General features: G+C 34.3%; 1 long non-coding RNA gene across 1 annotated transcript in view; it reads left to right on the forward strand.

Annotated features, from left to right (window-relative positions):
- Nucleotides 1-18,433, forward strand: part of LOC119640712 — a 115,081-nt gene that overhangs the window by 46,182 nt on the left and 50,466 nt on the right. Inside the window, exon 2 of the long non-coding RNA XR_005247734.1 lies at nt 3,191-3,224. This is a non-coding gene — a long non-coding RNA (uncharacterized LOC119640712). The remainder of the gene's footprint in view (nt 1-3,190; nt 3,225-18,433) is intronic.

Below are 18,433 nucleotides of genomic sequence, written 5' to 3' on the forward strand. Positions count from 1 at the left end.
ATGTGTCTGAGAAATTATTTTTATTATTGTTGCATGCCTTCACATAACCAAGTAGTTATCAAGTTGGCTTACCCAAGTTTAATCTTCGGGGCGGCAGTCCACCGTCCGGTCGGTAAAGACACAAGGCGCTTATTGATCGGGCATTCTTCCCTCATCTCTCTTCTCTTACTCGTCTCTTACTGACCATTACCGCGTTAGAAATATAAGGAACATTGCTTGAGCAGGTATCCATGTATAAAAAGAAAAAATGCTCTCTCTTCCCTATCGGTGAAGTGATCGCTTAAACTCTACTAAGGGTTGCACGGTGGAACAAAGGAGTTCCAATCACAATTCAACCGATACAATGGCAACATTGTAAACTTTGAATTGCAGCCTTATCTTCCTCCCATTTCTTTGCGAATGTCAAAAACAAGTCCGTGGGGAAAAGATTTGGATTCGGATTCGCATTCGGATTCGGATTCAATGGTGATGTTTTTGCGAAAATTAAATCCCATTTCGACGGTCTTTATGAATATGTTCCAGAAAAAAGTTGAATGCTGAACAAAAGAATAAAAATTCCTTTTCTCTTTTTTGGTTCCACAAATTTATTGACCGTGCATTGTTTGCTTAAGCACATCAGGGACGTCTCTTAAGAAGATAACCTTAGAACAGATGTTCGTAGTATTAGTTTTATCTCTTTAGAGGTCGCTATGTAATGAGATTTCAATGCTAAAAAAATTCTTCGAAAAGCAAATTTCCATACTAATCTTCGAATGACTTCAACATGGTCTTATGACTCGTTTAGAAATGATGACATGAATGTTTGATGCTGAAAGAAAGGCCGTTTAAATTCGGAAAACTCTATGGGCTTTAGTGAGATGTAACTAAATGAATATTGAATGAAAGAATCTTCCGTTTTCCAATACGATTTGAATTTAACGAAAACATCCTAAGGTATTTTCATATAATTTTTTGAAAAAAAATTTTCTTTTTTTTTCAATTTAAGTTTATTTAAAAAAAAAAGCATATTCTATTAAAATTGAAGTTTCAAAAAGCAAAAAATGTACTTATTGATCTTCATGTGTGCATCTGCTTAAAGAAAATAAAATATAATAATAATAATAATAAAACACAAAACGAAAAAACACAACATTATGTATGTCACATATCGTTCCAATTACCTGCTGGTCTACATTATTCAATTGCATGTGTATGTGATAATATTTTTATTTTTCTCCTGTTTTTGTTTTATTATGGATTTTGTTTTCTCTTTCCTACTTTAACACGTCATTATAACAATATTGTGTTTGCTGTGTTGTTTGTTTTTATTTAAAAGAATGAGGAAACATGATTTTTTCTTTTTATTCCCATTGTCACTTTCAATAGAAAATGAAAATTGTAGGTACATCTGACTGACTGATGGATGGATGAATGGATGGATGGATGGATTGTTGGTTGGTTGGTTGGTTGGTTCGTTCGTTGGCTGTTTGGTTGGTTGGTTGGCTGGCTGGCTGGCTGGTTAGTTAGATTTCTGAATGTATGCGAATGATGATGACTTTGTTTTATTTTGTTGTTGTTAAATGAACATTATTTTTCCTTAGTCTTAAAATATGTCGACTCTTGGTAGACATCATCACCATCTACTACTATTACTTCTGTAAGCACATAGTTCGTACCTCATTGTGTATTTGTTCATAAGCTTGGGTATGTGAAAGATTGAGTGAATAAATGCATCAAAGAAATAAATCAAGTTTGCCACTTCATCACGCCTGCAGCCACGCACTTGGAAGAAGAAGAGTTTTTTTTCTTTCTCCTTTAAATGAAATTAAAACTAAGTTTTATTTTGTATTACATTAACTATAACTAGAACTCATACACGGTAGTTAAAATTTGGAGATATCTGATAAATGTTTAACAAATTATCGCAAATATCTGAAGACTTTTTTGTTTCAAGAATTTTCAGATTCCGGAAGTTTAAGCAACTTTTTGTAATATATTAATTAAAGAACTCATTGCAGATCGGCCTCATTTGCTCAGAAGTTCGATCGATTTGGTTAAACTTTTGGTTAATCTTTTTCAGCTATTGTTATTAGATCAGAGAAGTTCATAACAAACTTTATCTAAATAATAAATTGTTGCTGGAATAGTTTTTTTTTTTATATCCATCACCGAAAGATGAAGGGTATATTCAGTTTGTTACATCCTTTGAAACGCCTAGAAGGAAGCGTCAGAGACCCCCACAAAACGTATATATTCTTGATCAGCATCAAATTCTAAATCGATTTAAACATGTCCGTCTGTCCGTCTGTTCAATATCTGTTGCAAACATTCTCCTGGCCGTAAAAATGAAAAGATCGAGTTCCAATTTTGCAGCAGCTCTGAAGAAGTTTGAAATTCTTGCGCGTAGAACGGTATCGAAAATGGCCCAAATCGGTCCGAGGGCACTCCCATAGCTTCACGTGACAACTTTGCTTTTCGGAAGGAATAATACATTAGTTTTTTGTTCTTATTCATACTCAGCAGATAAATACAAAAAAAAGTTGAAGGCACATCTAATGGCGATGCAGTAGCGCCTGCACAAAAATCAAAAAAATTAGCCAAGCCTACCCAATATTATAGTCTATCAAAATGTACTTATCTTTTAAATGCCTTTATAAGGCTCAGGGTTAAACTTGCAAATCTCCGGTTACTTTAAACTTTCTTTTACTATGGGTTTCTCTTATGCTGACTTGAATTCCTTCGCTCGGTAATTCTTTCGAAATCTGGCGGCTTACAGTTTCTAGCGAATCGCTAATTTTTGCGAGACAATCAAAGCTATTCATCAAGTCTCCCGATCCTCGACTTTTAATATGGAACTTAGCAGGGAAATGGAAAGAATCGAAGCTTCTCTCGTTGTGCTTAGGTTTCATTAGCGATTCAGGAGCGACATAAAGTAGGAACAGAAACTAAAAGATCACTGCCCTTAATATGTCATACTAATAAAAGTAGTTATGACCGTTATAATCATGATCGTCGCAATCATTCAAATCGAGTAAATAATCTCTACCTTAATGATATATCTAACGATTACAATCAAACCAATAAGCAGCAAATTTCTCTAATTTTTCGTTTATAAATTATACTCTTTTCACTCTTTTTTTCCTTTAAATTAAATTTAATCAGTTCATATATATATATACATATTTATATTTTGTTTTTTTATTATTTTCAGCAGCTAATGATATCTGTTTTACTCAGCAAAACTGGTGAGTATTTAACTTTTTCCTTTTTTTTTTTTTAGACAATTTAATCAGCTTTAAAAGAAAAGAGGTTCTTTACGGTTTACAATTTACATTTTAATAGACGCTCGTTTAAAAACATTTGTTCACTTGGCCGCTTCTTGTTTTGCTTTCTTAATCTAATTTTTTATTTTTTAGAGTTGAAAAGAAATCAAAAACCAAAAAAAAAAAAAAAAAAAAAAAGGGAAAATTAATAACGTATTTACAAACAAATTAAATGGCAAATGGTGTGAATCGACTGTATGACACTTTAACACCTACGCACATAAACTCACTCACAAACATTAAGCAACGAAGCATTGCTGTTGAATTATGCATTTGAGGTTATAGATTATTAACCTTATTTGTGTGTGAATGTGTATGTATGTATGTGTGTGTGTGTGTGTGTGTGTGTCTTTGGACGTGTTTACGTGTGGGTTTCTCTGCGCGCTGACATCTGTTATACGGTCTCAGTTCAGTGAATGGGTGAAAACAAAACTTGTTGATGGCTGTGTCACATTAAAATCAAATTAAAAGAAATTTTATCATTTATGATAATTGTTACTGTTGTGCTGTGTGGCAGCGGGGTTGGGAGGGAAGGGGTTAAACAGATGCCTGGCCTGTGTGTTTCAATGTTTGCGGCAAGTAGCTTTATTTGAATTTTTCAACTGAACACTTTTGCATTAAGGAGAATGCGAAAATTGAGGAATTCATTGTTAATCATTTCACTGAGTTTACATCCATTTGCATGCATTACTCCTCAGAAGAAATTAATGCATTATTTAAAAGCTGCTCACAACAATTATTATATAGCAAATATAGCCGATGTTCGATCAGCTACGGCAATTATTTTGTCATTGGTTTCGTAAGGCATTTATTTTCGTTATTTCCCATAGAATAGCTCAAGTTAATCTTGATTGCCTTGGATTTTTTTGAAGGAATACTTTCATGTTCACCATCAAGAGATTGGAAATTGTTTCCTGATAAGTAGAAAAAAAAAAACGAAAATGGCCCGCTATATGCGCCGAAACATACTTTTTTGAGTTTTAAAATCTCGTCGAAAATAGCGTAAACCCCTTATTTGGTTTAGATGCTCGGCTGCCTCTTTCTCTTGCACCTCTTTTCTATGGAACTCATCTTAGACCTTTGGGAAAATCAACTTCTAAGTTAATCACTGACAGCAGGCTCCACAGACAGCTGTTAAGTAATGCTTCACAATATGAAATATTAAAGATTTTTAAGTTTTCGATTTCCTGTCGTGCAGCGTACACTATTTACATATATAACAATTAATAAAGATTCATTGAGCGTCGAGCGAATTTATGCAATTACTGGCATAAACATGCCTCTGACATTCGTCTGACTACATAATGGCTGACCATGTATTGTCGTGTTTAATCAGCAGGTCGGAATTTTGAGATATGACAGGTGCGGGTCATAACCCGAAGGCTGCTAACAGTGGATTGAATGGAATTATTTTGCTTTATGAGGAAAATTGGTCCAAAATATCAATTTCCTATATTAGACTTATACAGCATAAGCTTTATCGGACCTCTTTCTATCCCAAGGGTGGATACTGGTGAAAAAGGTTGAAAAAGTCAGCTTTGCCGATTTTAACTTCCTTAAGCTAAAATTTCAAAATGATTCAAATATGGTCTTTAGTTCTTTTTCTGTTCTTGGTGTTCCTAAGTCTCAAAAATTTTAGGATAGAAAGGTAAAACTAGCCATGTATATTGCTAAGTAAGGGTTCTCGCTTGCAGAAAGTGTTTGAGGTCCGCTTCACAATGAAGATAAGTTTCGTACTTGTTTTTACGCCGAGTTAGAATGTAAGATGTACGGTAGATGTGAGCTCGAATCTTATCTGGGATTCACAGGTCAATTATTTAGAGACTGGGTCCGACTTTATATTTAGATCCATTCGATCTTCATCAAAACTCTGCAGCGACCTTTCAGGTTTTCTTAGTAGAATATTAAATCCCTTATTAAAAAACTTATTTTCTTCGAATTTTTAAATAAATTTGAAAAGATATGAAAGGTATGAAAACAGTTTTAAGTTTTCGACAGTTGAAGCTGTAGCAGGGTCTCGTTTTTAATTAGTTGAATAATAATAATTATTTTTTTCTGTTCTCATTTGGAAATCTTGAACAATTGAGTTGACAATTATTATTAATACAGCGATCTACGATCTTTTGGGGGTTGCTCGAAGGATCGTGGACATAGTGACGAAATTAGGTTTTTCTAATAGATTTAGAACTTTTCACGATACATTAACTCGATTTGTAGATTGCATTCTTTCACTGTTGCTGACTGTAATCGTGCATGGCAGTTGGGAGCAATAGCTTAGTTTTTTCGGTTTTGCGATCATAATTGAACGCTTAGTTTGTTTTATATGCGTATCCTTTCTAATATTTTTGAATTTTAAGCCTTATTTTATGTGCTTGCTACTTACTTCGCGATAAACTGTAACTTAGCTTTCACTTCGGTAATCATTTTTTGTTTTTTTTGATACTCTTAGTTGCGTGTATATTTTTGTACGGAGAATATGTGCAGAATATGTTACACACAGAAGGACTTTTAAAAAACCTTTTTTTTTCTATACCGTCCGATTTAGAATGTTTGTGCGTCTGTCTCCTTGTCCATGTAAATTTGTGTTCAAGCTGCAAACCACAGCTTTTAAGATATTTAAATTTGAAGAAATTTGGCACACCCACGTGTTTAGACGCAAGAACGAAGACTTTAGAAAATGGTTTGGATCGGTCTACTTTGTCGAACAATCTCCATGTAAGGACCTAATTTGAAAAATGCTTATATGCACATATATAAAATTGTAAATTTTACAATTTTTCGACGAAAGTGTGTAAATAATAGTGTTTAGGCATTGCAAGTGGGTGCGCAAACTTCAGACTGTCTGGGGCAATTTTTTGAACCCCCTCTCACATAACGGAACGTAATTTAAGATAAAAAAATTAACTGTTTCAAGTTTGGTCCATCTCGTCCTGTTTCTTGGATCCTACCTTATGCATGGATTTTCACGAAAATTGATTCCCAGAAAAATGTACATTTTTAATTTTAATATATTATGACGAAAATATAAAAATATTTAAATTAACTCTACAAGATTTGCATTGCCAACGCGAAACTTTCTGTCCTAATCCTTAGAAGGAGTTTTAAGAAAAAAGTTCCCTTTTTGGGACTGAAAGGTCCAAGCTTTAAAAATTTATTCCAATTGCATAACACTAAGTTCGTATGAAAACAAGGTATGACTTTTTGGTTCTATGGTGAAAATAAGAACTGTGCCAGAGTATGTAGCATAGGATGTATAGGTCTAGTCCGCCCATAATGTTTTTACTTGGTTTTTCCTTTTATTCTGCTTTAACATTCTAGATCACACGACTAATTTGTTGCTATAGTTATAGAAACTTTATACTACGTACTATAGTTGAACACAATTACTCCCAGCGGCTTTTGTGACAATGATTTTAAAGAACATGCTTTTCCTTAAAAAATTGCTTACTCTTTTCAGATTAATATTTAAAATATGGATTCTACTGATGACTCTTTCGTTTTCATACAGATCCAGTCTCTTAGAGTTGCATTTAATCGTTCGCAACCACTGCTGGCGCGATGATCTTATCAAAATAGTTTTTCTTTCCTTTTTGCACATACTGCAAAGAAAAATAATTAAATTCTTTTATGCAGCACAATTCAACATCCACCCACCTATGCCCACTAGAGTAAAAATTTATCTGTTTTTGTGCACATTTATGCACATTTAATTATTCACACCACACAGTTCATGAAATACTTATGCGCGCAAACATTCTTTCGTGCGCTGGCACATACATTATCTTCAATTTTCATATATACCGTTAATTTACGATTTTTTTTTTTCTTACATCAGCAGAAAACCTTAATGACAGCAATCTCGAGTTAACTCCCTTAACACGTATATACATATACATACGTACATATATGCATTGAAAGTCATCCTGTAATTTACCAAAAAAAGGAAAAAAAAAAAAAAAAAAGAAAGAGAAGAAGGAAAAAAACCGTTCGTGTCATAACACAGAGAGTGAATGTTGAGCATTCTTGATTAATTTCCTGAAAAATGGGAGGATTTCGTTTCTCTTTTATTTTTTTTTTTTTTCATAATATTTTGATAGTGGGAGATGGCTGCATCAGCAACAATATGTAATATATATGTAAGTATTTTACGGCAAATGCCCTGAAATCCATAATTTCTTAAAGTTGAGTTGAGCATAAAAGAGCAAAAAATAGAAGAAAAAAACAAAAACGTCAACATTTTTGTTAGTCAGACAATGCAAAAGCGGCGTAAAGCGCAGCATAAAATGTGTAGACATAAGAAATTGGCTTCGAGCCATATATAGGTCACAAATATTAACAATGTTCAATTTGTTAAGATTTTTGATTTTTTCCTTTTCTTTTTATACATATAAAAAATAAAAAATAAGCAAAAAGAGAAAATTTTGGCGTAAAGTCAATGTCTTTAAGACGTTGCACAAAAAAAAAAAAAAAAGTATGGGGAAAAAACAAGAATGACTTTTCGGCTGGTAATGAATATTGGATCCTCGTCATTGAAAGCAAGCGCTTTTTTTTGTTCATTTATTTATTTTTGCAACAAACAAGTATAGCCAGTCGCTTGCTATACGATATTATGGATTTAATTAGAAATACCACAAAAAAAAAAAGAAAAAAAAACCTAAACGTTCGCCTCAGAAATAACAATATTTACATACATAAGTTGATCATAAAGTGTCTGAACGTAATAGTTGGCTGCTTGGCATCACATTGGAGTGACTCTGGCAAATATCTTGTTTATTAAATTGGAGAAATTATAACTTCGCACATATATGCTCATTACCTTTAATTTTTCACCTCAGTTCTTACATCTTGAACATTGCTGCGCATTGACGCATGCAAGTTGTAAGCGAATTGTCACTGTATTTACTATTGCGGATATCTACTTCTATCGTTTCCCTAGTATTTATTTTCACGATATATTAAATAGCTTGATACTATGTCGGTCCTTCAAAGTATTCGCATAGGCCTGTTAGCTTTTTGATAGGCTTCAATTTACCCGATCAGGTAGGCAAAGTTACTTTCGACTAAAGTGCGATTCGCTTCATTAATCGTTGAATTTCATTTCTTCATATATGCTATCCTCTCGTCTATAACGCCCTATTTGACAGGTTCTCTGTACTCCTTTAGATTTTCGAAGAGAGTTTACCTCTTCATTTTGAAATTTTCATTATCTATTTTAGATTATTTTATATTGTCCATCTATTTTTAACTGAATCTACCGTAATACATATATGCATAATATATTACAGTAATATCGGGTTTAACAGATCCATCATTTCGTAAGCTGTGAGTTGGGACGAGTATCCCTTCATTAGACTGTATATAAATAAGTAAAAACAATATTTGACGTAGTATAGCAAATACTAAGAATCGTGCGACCACAAGTCAGCTGATTCAAATCAGGTAGAGTTCAGTTTGGTTGTAAAAATAAAACTACTGGGCTCGCATCCATTAGGCTATAGCCACCAACTCCCTATTTCGCTTTCTGAGAGAGCATCGGATCTAGCTTTTCGATTTGATTTGCGATATTTAATTGATCAAGAATAAGGATTTGCCTAGTGTTTCTTAGTTATAATAATACAAATGAAGACATTTAAAGGAAATGTACAGTTAAGTAAAGACGGCTAACCGTAAAGTATCAAATGAGCAAAGTATTATTAATTGATTTGGCTGTAAAGCTTTCTTATCAGCTAACGTTACGAATGAGATCAATAAACGTTAATAAAGCAAATTACATCATATTAAAGGTATGTCAAGTCTTGAGCATTGAGAACAATTTTTATTTACTTTACTTTAAATTTTGGACTATCGACCCAACACATGTTCTCTTAATACATTGTAAGAACAAAAAAAATATGTCCATGTATGTCCAACAAAAAAAATTGGTCCAAGATGTTGTAATTCTCCGAAAGGGATTATACAGAAGATAATTGGTAGGAAGGTGTGCTACACGCAAAAGAACATATTGCCTACGAACCGTTGAAATTATTTCCGCCCCCTTCATTAATTTCAAGAAAAAAGAATCTCATACATGAAAGATGAGATAATGCCTCAATATCTGCGTAATCAAGACTCCTTACTGCCTCAGATAGTCCCCTCTTAGTTCATCAAAATTGCTTTTGCTGAACAAATCCTGCGTAATGGCGATCTTTCGCCATAAGCGTCTAATTCCCTACCTTGAACAGTTCTCATCTCCACAAAATATACGGTTCTTGGTAGAAAAGCCTTTGCTTATTTTTGCCTTTACGATCGGGGCGTTACAGATAATATAACAAACTTGATCTACCCGCATCGTATACTGATGGGCATAAAAGTAAAGCAAAAATAAAAATCTTATAATGTTTACAAATTTGTATTTAGTTGGTTAGACGTTGGCCTGTGGGTTGCAGCTTGCAGCTTGCAGCATGCAGCATGCAGCTGAGTGAAGCCACTCATATATAGCACGTGCAAGCTAAGTTCGAACGGTTTGATAATGACTTTTTGGTTTATTTATTAATTTTGATTTTGCTTCAAGTTTTCTTTCTCCTCTTTTCCTTTCCAAGGCGGATAAATATTTAAACGATTTTATAGCTTTAATTAAATCTACAAAAAAAAAAAAAAATTATAAAAAAAAAGGCAAAAGAAAAGCATTTGGATTCCAACAAAAATCAGATGTACACAATGTGTGTACAGAAAAAAAGATGTATGTTGTTGCACTATGTTGGTGAAGTTGGTATTCTTTTCCATTTTGCCCCTATGCCCCTATACTATATTTAAGCAGGGCCAGTGACTTGGCCGTCCAATGACATTCAAGTTATGCTTCCGGAACCAGCCTTTCACCGAATTCAATAAATGCTTCGGATCATTATTATCCTGCCGAAGTTTCCTTATTTTCTTTGCCATGCGCGCTAACATCACAGTTTTAACGAGTTTTTACAACAAAATTATTTATAGTATTTTTTGTGACACTTTTAGCGAAAGCGAGTCCATATCTTCATGCTTCTAATTTATTTTTGTTTCGTCCTTCCATAATGTTTTTCTTCGCTTCCTGGTCTGCTTCAATTTTTATGAGCTCAAGGACAGTCTTTTCTCTTTATCGTATCAACTTTTCTGAGCTACTCTCCCTTATAGATTGACGTATAATAACATGTCGACGAACAGTTCGGGGCAATACTACATTCCCCATATCATTGGAAATTGTTCTCGCCGACTTGAACGGACCTCGCTTTGCTAAATTAATAATACGAGGAGACGTTTTTTCAACTGCTCCGAGCCTCTCAACACTTTTTTTGCGGTGACGCAGTGTAAATTTCCACGTTTTCCCCTGATTTCGAAGCTGATGACCTAGCAACCCGCCTTCTTTGCCTACGATGATATACGCGACCTATCTAATATTATTATAAACATTAATTCACATCACATTTCTTTCTCAAGAAATACGATTTACCAATACCAATACAATCTATTGTTACTGCAAAATTTTGCAAAACATTTTACTTGCCACAACTTTGAAGAGGAAGCACCTACTTCGCTGTTCAGCTGAAAGACTTATTAAAGTAACAAAGAAGCCTTATACTCTTTGCTGCGCGAACAAGCTGACGTGGGGTTCCAGGAATTAATTTTAAACAGCTTTGGCCCACGAAAAAAGGTTGTATGAGCTTTTTGGAAGGTGCCGCTTTCAATTTCTACGGCATAGAACTGAAATGTAGCTCTCGCACCTATTTTTCTGTCCACATGTATAAATGTAATTGACTGTCTGGTGTGTACTCAGACATATATATGTGTATATAGTATTGTATATATGCAATATATATGTATAGAATAGGTTCAGTGTGTTTATTCGCCTGCGTATTCATTCACAAAGAGCAAGGGCGGAAAGAGAGGAGAAGGAAGAAAAAAAAAAGTTAATGCTAAGGTCAAAAACCTTTGAATGCGTACAAAACAGTAAAGGTTTAATTTGTGGCGAAAAAAATAATGAGACAGCGCGGCTATGCGGTAAATACAAACACAAAAACATTTACGCGTGTGTATGCTACAGCATTACAAAGTAATGACTGCAACGTTTGTTTTTTTTTTTTTCTTTTAAATACTTTGTAAAGTAATTTAATGTTTGTAGGGGTTTGGTAGAGATGGGCATTGGTAAGCTATTGAACCATTTATTAAACGGTATTAAACCGTGACATTGTTAATTAACAGGAAAAACACAAAAGAAACGAATTTAAATGCCGTAAATAGTTATGAGGTGAAAATATGTTTTAATTTATCATGTTCAAGACCCTGTAGAAGATTTCAATTTCATTTAATTACTAGTTTAGTTAATCGATAGCTTTATTAACTGGCAATAAAATTGGTAGCATTGGGCTTAAAGTGAAAAGGCTGCAGAGTATTTATCTAATTACAATGAAAAGGCTAGCCGGGGTTTGCGTCATAGCTGAAGAGGTGTGTCCAAAATTGCACTGTGATTGGAAGTTGTAAAGGGACCGGAATATCCCGAAATATCGAGCGACTGCTTTCCATATGACAACCGTCGTAATGGCATAGGTTTCGCGATGGATAACAAATCGAAAGGATTTTGCATTCCTTGCTTTAACCTGACGGCGTAATACGGTGAAGACCAAGTCATAAGATGGCGTATCATGGCGAGTGCAGATCGCAAGCTTACGCACCAAAATGATTATTACCCAATAGCTCTGATAAAGCTTGGCAGGGCGATAAAGTTGAACCACAAGTTTAAAAATGGCTGCACATTCAGATTAAATAATCCACTCAATGAATCAGTAGAAAATGGACTTACACTATCTAAGTAGATAGTATGACTGCGAAATATTACACGATATGTTTGGTTTTGTGTGATGCGAAAAAGGACCAACGCAAATTCATACATAGTACACTCCGATCGATAGACGATCTAGGGTTCTTTAATCACAGCATTGGACAACGTCGTGACTACTATCGCGGAGTAGCAGTTTTCTGCGCCGATTGCGTTTATCGGGTTCTGTGACACTAGGAGCACTGGTATGCTTGATGAAGCGGCAACATATACAGCTGAAGGCTTTGTTCTTACACATTAAGTGGGTAATGCATCAGAACCGTGTCCACATACATTATCTGGATTCAAGTTTGACGGGTCTTTCACATCCCACACACTCAACGACGAGCGATTAGCACTCATGGAGCTCGACGAGACAGGAAGTAAAGGTGCTGTTGCCTACCACATTGTATCCTGTATACGGCTGAGGACTTTCGTTGGTATTGGCAATCACCAAACCCATAACATCTTTATCAATAAACAATAATCCAGAAGGAAAAACACTGCGTACAATGTTAAAGGCATCTGTTAAGCGAGGCGACTCCTTTGTATATAAATTGGCATCGACCATAAAAAGTAAGAACTCTCGGCCAGCCATAAATAGCCTCTACCCTCATCATCTTCAGAATCAGCTATCGAGACTTTATGGGCCGGAATCCAAGAAGACGTTTCAGGATATTGATTTTTAAAATTCAAAAATTAGCAATTGTGAAGTTTTGTTCCTAAATAATGTAACATTTTGGTCCTTGAACGTCACCTTCTTGTAAAAACAGCTGAAGAGGAAACAGGCCCTCGTTTTTATAGAAACGTTGGCAACAAGAAATATACAGGCCATCGTCTTTGAGGAAACAAAAACAAATGTTTTGTATGAAGTTAAATTGTTGATGTTGTGCATTAGTATTGGTTTTTTTTTGTTGCGTGTTTTGTAAATGATAAAAGCAGAGAAACTCGATATGCAAATCTTGTAGTTACTTAAGCGATTTAAGGCTGAGGCATTTAATATCAGAGTAGTTTGGGCCCTTCTCGTGACGGAATGCCAATGCATGTGTCTTTGTGGTTAGCCGTACGTCTGAGAAGACGTCAAACAATGGGAGGATATAGAGTTGTTGAAAGAACGTAACGAAGCCGAGGAGAAATCCAAGCAAGTTTGCAAAAGAAGCACGAAGCACGGAGCACGAAATTTTCGTTTCAAACTTTTTTTTTCTTACGAACCTTACGAAAATGTCAAGTGAACATTACATGCTTGAAGCCCAATTAATAATCACTACTGCTCCAGACGAAGTGCCACATTGCGAGGAGCTACGTACTATAATTAAAGATATTTTCTATAAGGCGAGCGGACATATGCCAAATTTTACTTTGCTAGAAATACACAGTGTGCGTTCTATATTACACACTCATTGGATCAAGGCGCATAGATAATACATAAAATCTTGGATCGTTTAGAGAAAACCAATTTCTTGGGAATTATAATCTTAAACAATCCAAGCTTTTATATATAGCTATAATGTTAAATCGAGCTAGCATTTCACACAACTCAAACCCGAGAGATTTTCTGATATGTTTTGAAAGAAATAATTTATAATAGCATAACGCCATGCTCTTATAATAGTAGATGCATACCTTCCCTGTTTGATATAAAGAAAGAGAGGTGGAAGACAACACAAATCGGTCAAATTTTTATAGTAAAAGTTTCGTTGATTTATAAGATGAATTGTTGATCACGTTTTTTGGTACAGATTAAAAGGGATTAATTTTTTAACACAATGTTTTCATAACTTCAGAAAAAGTTTAGAAAAAGAAAGTAAATAAACGCAACACTGTTTCAGCGAAGTTGTTCGGAGTCAATTAGAATAAAAGTCTGGCCATATTCATTGCTTCGCATATTGTTGAAACTCTTCCTGCATGCTGGGAAAAGTTGAAAAGAGGAAGGGCGGTTACGATCGAGGACGCACAATCGAAAAAACATGGACAGAGCCAGCCAGTCTTACGTTATCCTTTTTTGGGCATCCGAACCCATTAGTAGATCAACCCGATATTTTCTAAAATGAAAATGAACTTGATTCAGGTCAATTGTATATGTTTCAAAATTTCCTGTTTCTTCTTTATTCCCTTTTTCGGCTCGTCACTTTGAGATTTAAACGTTGTATTTTCCTTCCCCTCCTGTCTTCATTAGCTTCAGTTAAAATCCGTTAAAAAGAATTAATACATATATATATATATATATATATATATATATATCATCTGTGAAAGGCAAAAATAAATTAAATTTCAAATACTTTTTTCATTTCTCCAGTGTAGAACGAGTCAAACTAACAATATATATACATGTAATATGTATGGTTTCGTATATAAGAAATTGTACGAAAGTAATAACATTTAGTACGCAATTGATTTTATGCCACTTTTTTATATCACATTTTTTAGTTTTCAATAAAAAGAAAACTAAATTTCTTTCTTTTATCTGATATATAGAACGATCCAAATCAAGCAAATGGTAAACATAATCGACATTTTGAATTTTTGTTTCCCTCACAACAGATAACGATGAGGTGAAGTGAAAAATTATTCGTTTAAGAAAAATTTTAATTATCTTTATTTGAATTAAACTAAATTTTATTATACTGTAGTTTTAACATTTTTCCTCTTTATTAATATGATTAGGTGGGACAATACGTTTGGTGGATGACGACTTAGCAACTTATTTCATCTAATCACAAGACACGTGACTTTCCATGCAACTCATATCTTATTGAGTAGTTTATCTAGATCTTTTCAATTAAGGAAAGAATTTATCTATTAACTAAGTTTTTATATAAACATCAGGGATATGCGCCAACCTATCAAGATTGTTCAAGAAAAAAACCAAACTCAAGGCTGCTATTATCAAGGATGGTCTGGCTGTGTTAAAAGCTATCCAAAACCCCACGACTTCGAGCAGTGAGAAAGTTAAAAGGTGTCGGAGGTTAGTCATATCAGCCTATTGGGAAATGAGCAATCTGTTCGAGCGGCGAAGAATGCTGCCTCTGCACCTCTAACTATATTATAAGATGTCATGGAAAAGTTTGACCTTCAGAGATACATTGAAGGGAAAGTTAAAGAGAAAATGATGGAAGCAAATATGCAACACTATCATCATCACTGTTAACAATTTAAAATGAAAGCTTTTGCGAGAACTCGGTTTCGCCATACAATGGCAACACGCCGTTGGTGTCCCAAAGAAGCCCTAAATCTGACAGTAAAGCTCAGTCCTTGCGATTACCTAAACTTTTCCTTTCAATTCAATTTATTACTTTAATAAAATTAATTCTTTTTTTTTCAAAATCGGTCCTATATACTGTACTGTATTTTTTATTTTAGTCTAAGAACTTAGTCTAAAAAAGTGCAATAATAACACGTAGCAAAGTTGGGGCCGAATCTCGCGCATCATTAAAATCTCTGTCGCCACATGCGTTCATTAATTGTCATAAAAATGTGAACGGGATAAAATTTATCTTTCGGTTTAAAAAGTTAATCTACCACGTCGTGACGGCCGCCATAATTAGTTTAGAATTAACAAATTTAGTTTTTCGCATTCTACTCTCCGAACCCTTTTTTGATATCCACAAAAGAATAGTAGAGTTCCTCGTAAAATATCGTCCTTCTATCTTTTATAATAAGCGAGTAATGAGCAAAATCTTCACAAAGTTTTGCGTAGAGGAACGTATCTCTGCTCAACTAGCATTTTAGTGCGGGCCTGTGCTCTGATAAATTTAGCCCATTTTTTATAGCGCCCCTAAAGTTTCCTTTTAGGTGTTGGTGTAAGGTGAGGTAAGTGATTAATGGTTTGTAGATCCACATTTTCCTGGTATTTCGTTTATAGTTCTGCTTTGCAATGTATTTATGTATGTGTATGTAAGTATATGTTGTATGTGTGGGTTTGTGCGTTTGGTTGTAAAGGTGAACAAAATAATGAATTAATTAAGTGTACGCGTCATCTACTCAACATCTCACTTCAGAACTATTTACCTTTTACGCTGCTTGCGTTAGATAAATAAGTAAAAATCCAATGGTTGCTGGGTTTTTATTGTTGCAACCTTCTTTCTATAAAGGCAATTGCAATAATTCTATAAAGGCAGCCGCGTCTTGTTGTACTTCTTTTGCAATTAGTGGTCACTCATCCAGTTCTTGCTTTATACTTTAACATACATTTAGGATTACAATTTATTATCTCAGTTATTTGCTAATTTACAGAAATGAAATAAAAATCAATCAATGAATTAAGCTCGATTTACTCATGGATTGTTTACATATCAAATGCATGGAAAGCGTTTTAAATTTCTTGGGTAAATGTTGTGCGATTCGTTTTTCATTAAATTAAACAACATAAATATCCATAATTGCAAAATGTGATTGTACTGTAACGTATAGCATAGGCTTTATTTACAAGGTCTATTCACAAATTATCTACGTGAACTTGTTGATTACAATCCTCTTTGTTTGAATCCTCAGTCGTTTGAACGAATTGCGAGCCACTACGGCTATTAAGTTTGCGTTCAGCAAGTATCCTGCTTAGATACACTTTTAAAAACAAATTCCGCGTACCTACCTTCATTGGAACACATTTGTGGTTATCCCTTCCTCCGCTAATTGGCGACAATTTTTTCGCCAGTGGTCAACTGCATGACGCTAACGCATGACGTTAACTGTCATGGATGCATATTTGATTTTCTTTTTTTTGGTATATGGTTTCTTAGAGAACCAATCAGTTTTCATACAAATTCGTTCACTGGGTAATTTATGTTTTTACTAAAGACCACAAAAACATGTCGTTTAAAATGTCGTTTAAGAGTCATTAGATGAAATATAAAACTATCGTTATGTTATGAATTTGGCAGGATTGCTATGTAATATTTTGAATTTGGACAAGGAGGCAGTTTGAGTTATAATCTGAGTTGTAGGATAAGGCCGCTATGCCCCAAGTCGTCGTTCTTAAGCTAAATATAGCAATAATAAAAAAAAGAGATTTAAAGACAGACCAGAGCTCGATAGCAATGATGATTTTATTGATAAATTGTCGCGCTTACATAGCATGTAAGGAACAATTGTTCGTCGGCGTCCATACCTTATGCTCTAAATACTTTGTACTAATTCGATATTTGGTTTCATTAAGCTATCAAATATACTTAGTCCGCAAACCACCGATAGATTTTCTTTATAAACGAAGTGGGTTAGCACTTCGACTACCAAACGAAAGAAAAATGTATTTTACCTTTGGACCGATGTCAACACCCCGGCTGTGAGAAGAAGAAGAGCACGAAAAGACTTACGTTTTCGTTAATTCGATTTTAAGCTGTAATCGTCGTTGCCGATTGTCTCTAATTCTGATTCCCAATTTTATTGTGTCAATTTTGAATTGGAATCCTCCCTGTCTTTCACTACTGAACCCGCCAAACCTGTGCTAAGCGTAAAATGCGTAACTTAACTAATCTTTAATCTACGTGTAGGACCAAAATGAAGAACTGACAACAAAGTATTGACGCATTTACAATAAAACATTGAATTATTATAATTGCTGTCCTAAGTTCGCACTTATTGCGAGTTGACAGTTTATTTGTTTCTTATATATTCACATAAATTGGTTCTTGCAGATGTTATGAGAACACTACACTGCACTCAACTGAATATCTAACGTGAAGCTTTGTCAATTCTCAGTTGTCTGTTGAAATACGTATGCGCTTAAGCAAATTTAATTAAGTGGTTCTCATATCTAACAAATTGAGAGTCGTCTAAAATGACAGTCAAGGAATCCGAGTCGCTTCAGTATTGCATTCAATTTAGTGATGACTTTATTCAAACCGAGATGAAAGAACACTTCTTTCTCTGGATTGAAAAAGATAATAGATAGTACTCTAGAACCCTCTGGTCAAGCCGACTTTTGACCCTTATAACCTTTTGTAGCGTAAACCGTCTCTTGTGAATTTTACGTATTTTTCCAACTATAGGTTTTATTTACAACTCTTAGAAGATCTGTTTTAAAATTATTTACAGCAGCTTATATATACATTGCTTTAATTCTCGTTTTACTCGACTCTCTCGACTAATTTTCGACTGGCTTTGCCTTCCGCAAATATTCTGTTTATCCTATTTCTGCTTGTATTATTGTACAACTATGTTACCATTACCTAAATGCATCCTAAAATTTGTAATCCTTTAATACGTTTCACCTCAGTATTTTTTGTCCGAATTGTTATTAATCTTTTCTTGTTAGAGTTCACTTAAAAATTTATTTCGTGATTACATTCGTTAATTCATTAAATATATTAAA

This window comes from Glossina fuscipes, unplaced genomic scaffold (genome assembly GCF_014805625.2).
Source record: "Glossina fuscipes isolate IAEA_lab_2018 unplaced genomic scaffold, Yale_Gfus_2 126, whole genome shotgun sequence".
Lineage (NCBI taxonomy): Eukaryota > Metazoa > Arthropoda > Insecta > Diptera > Glossinidae > Glossina > Glossina fuscipes.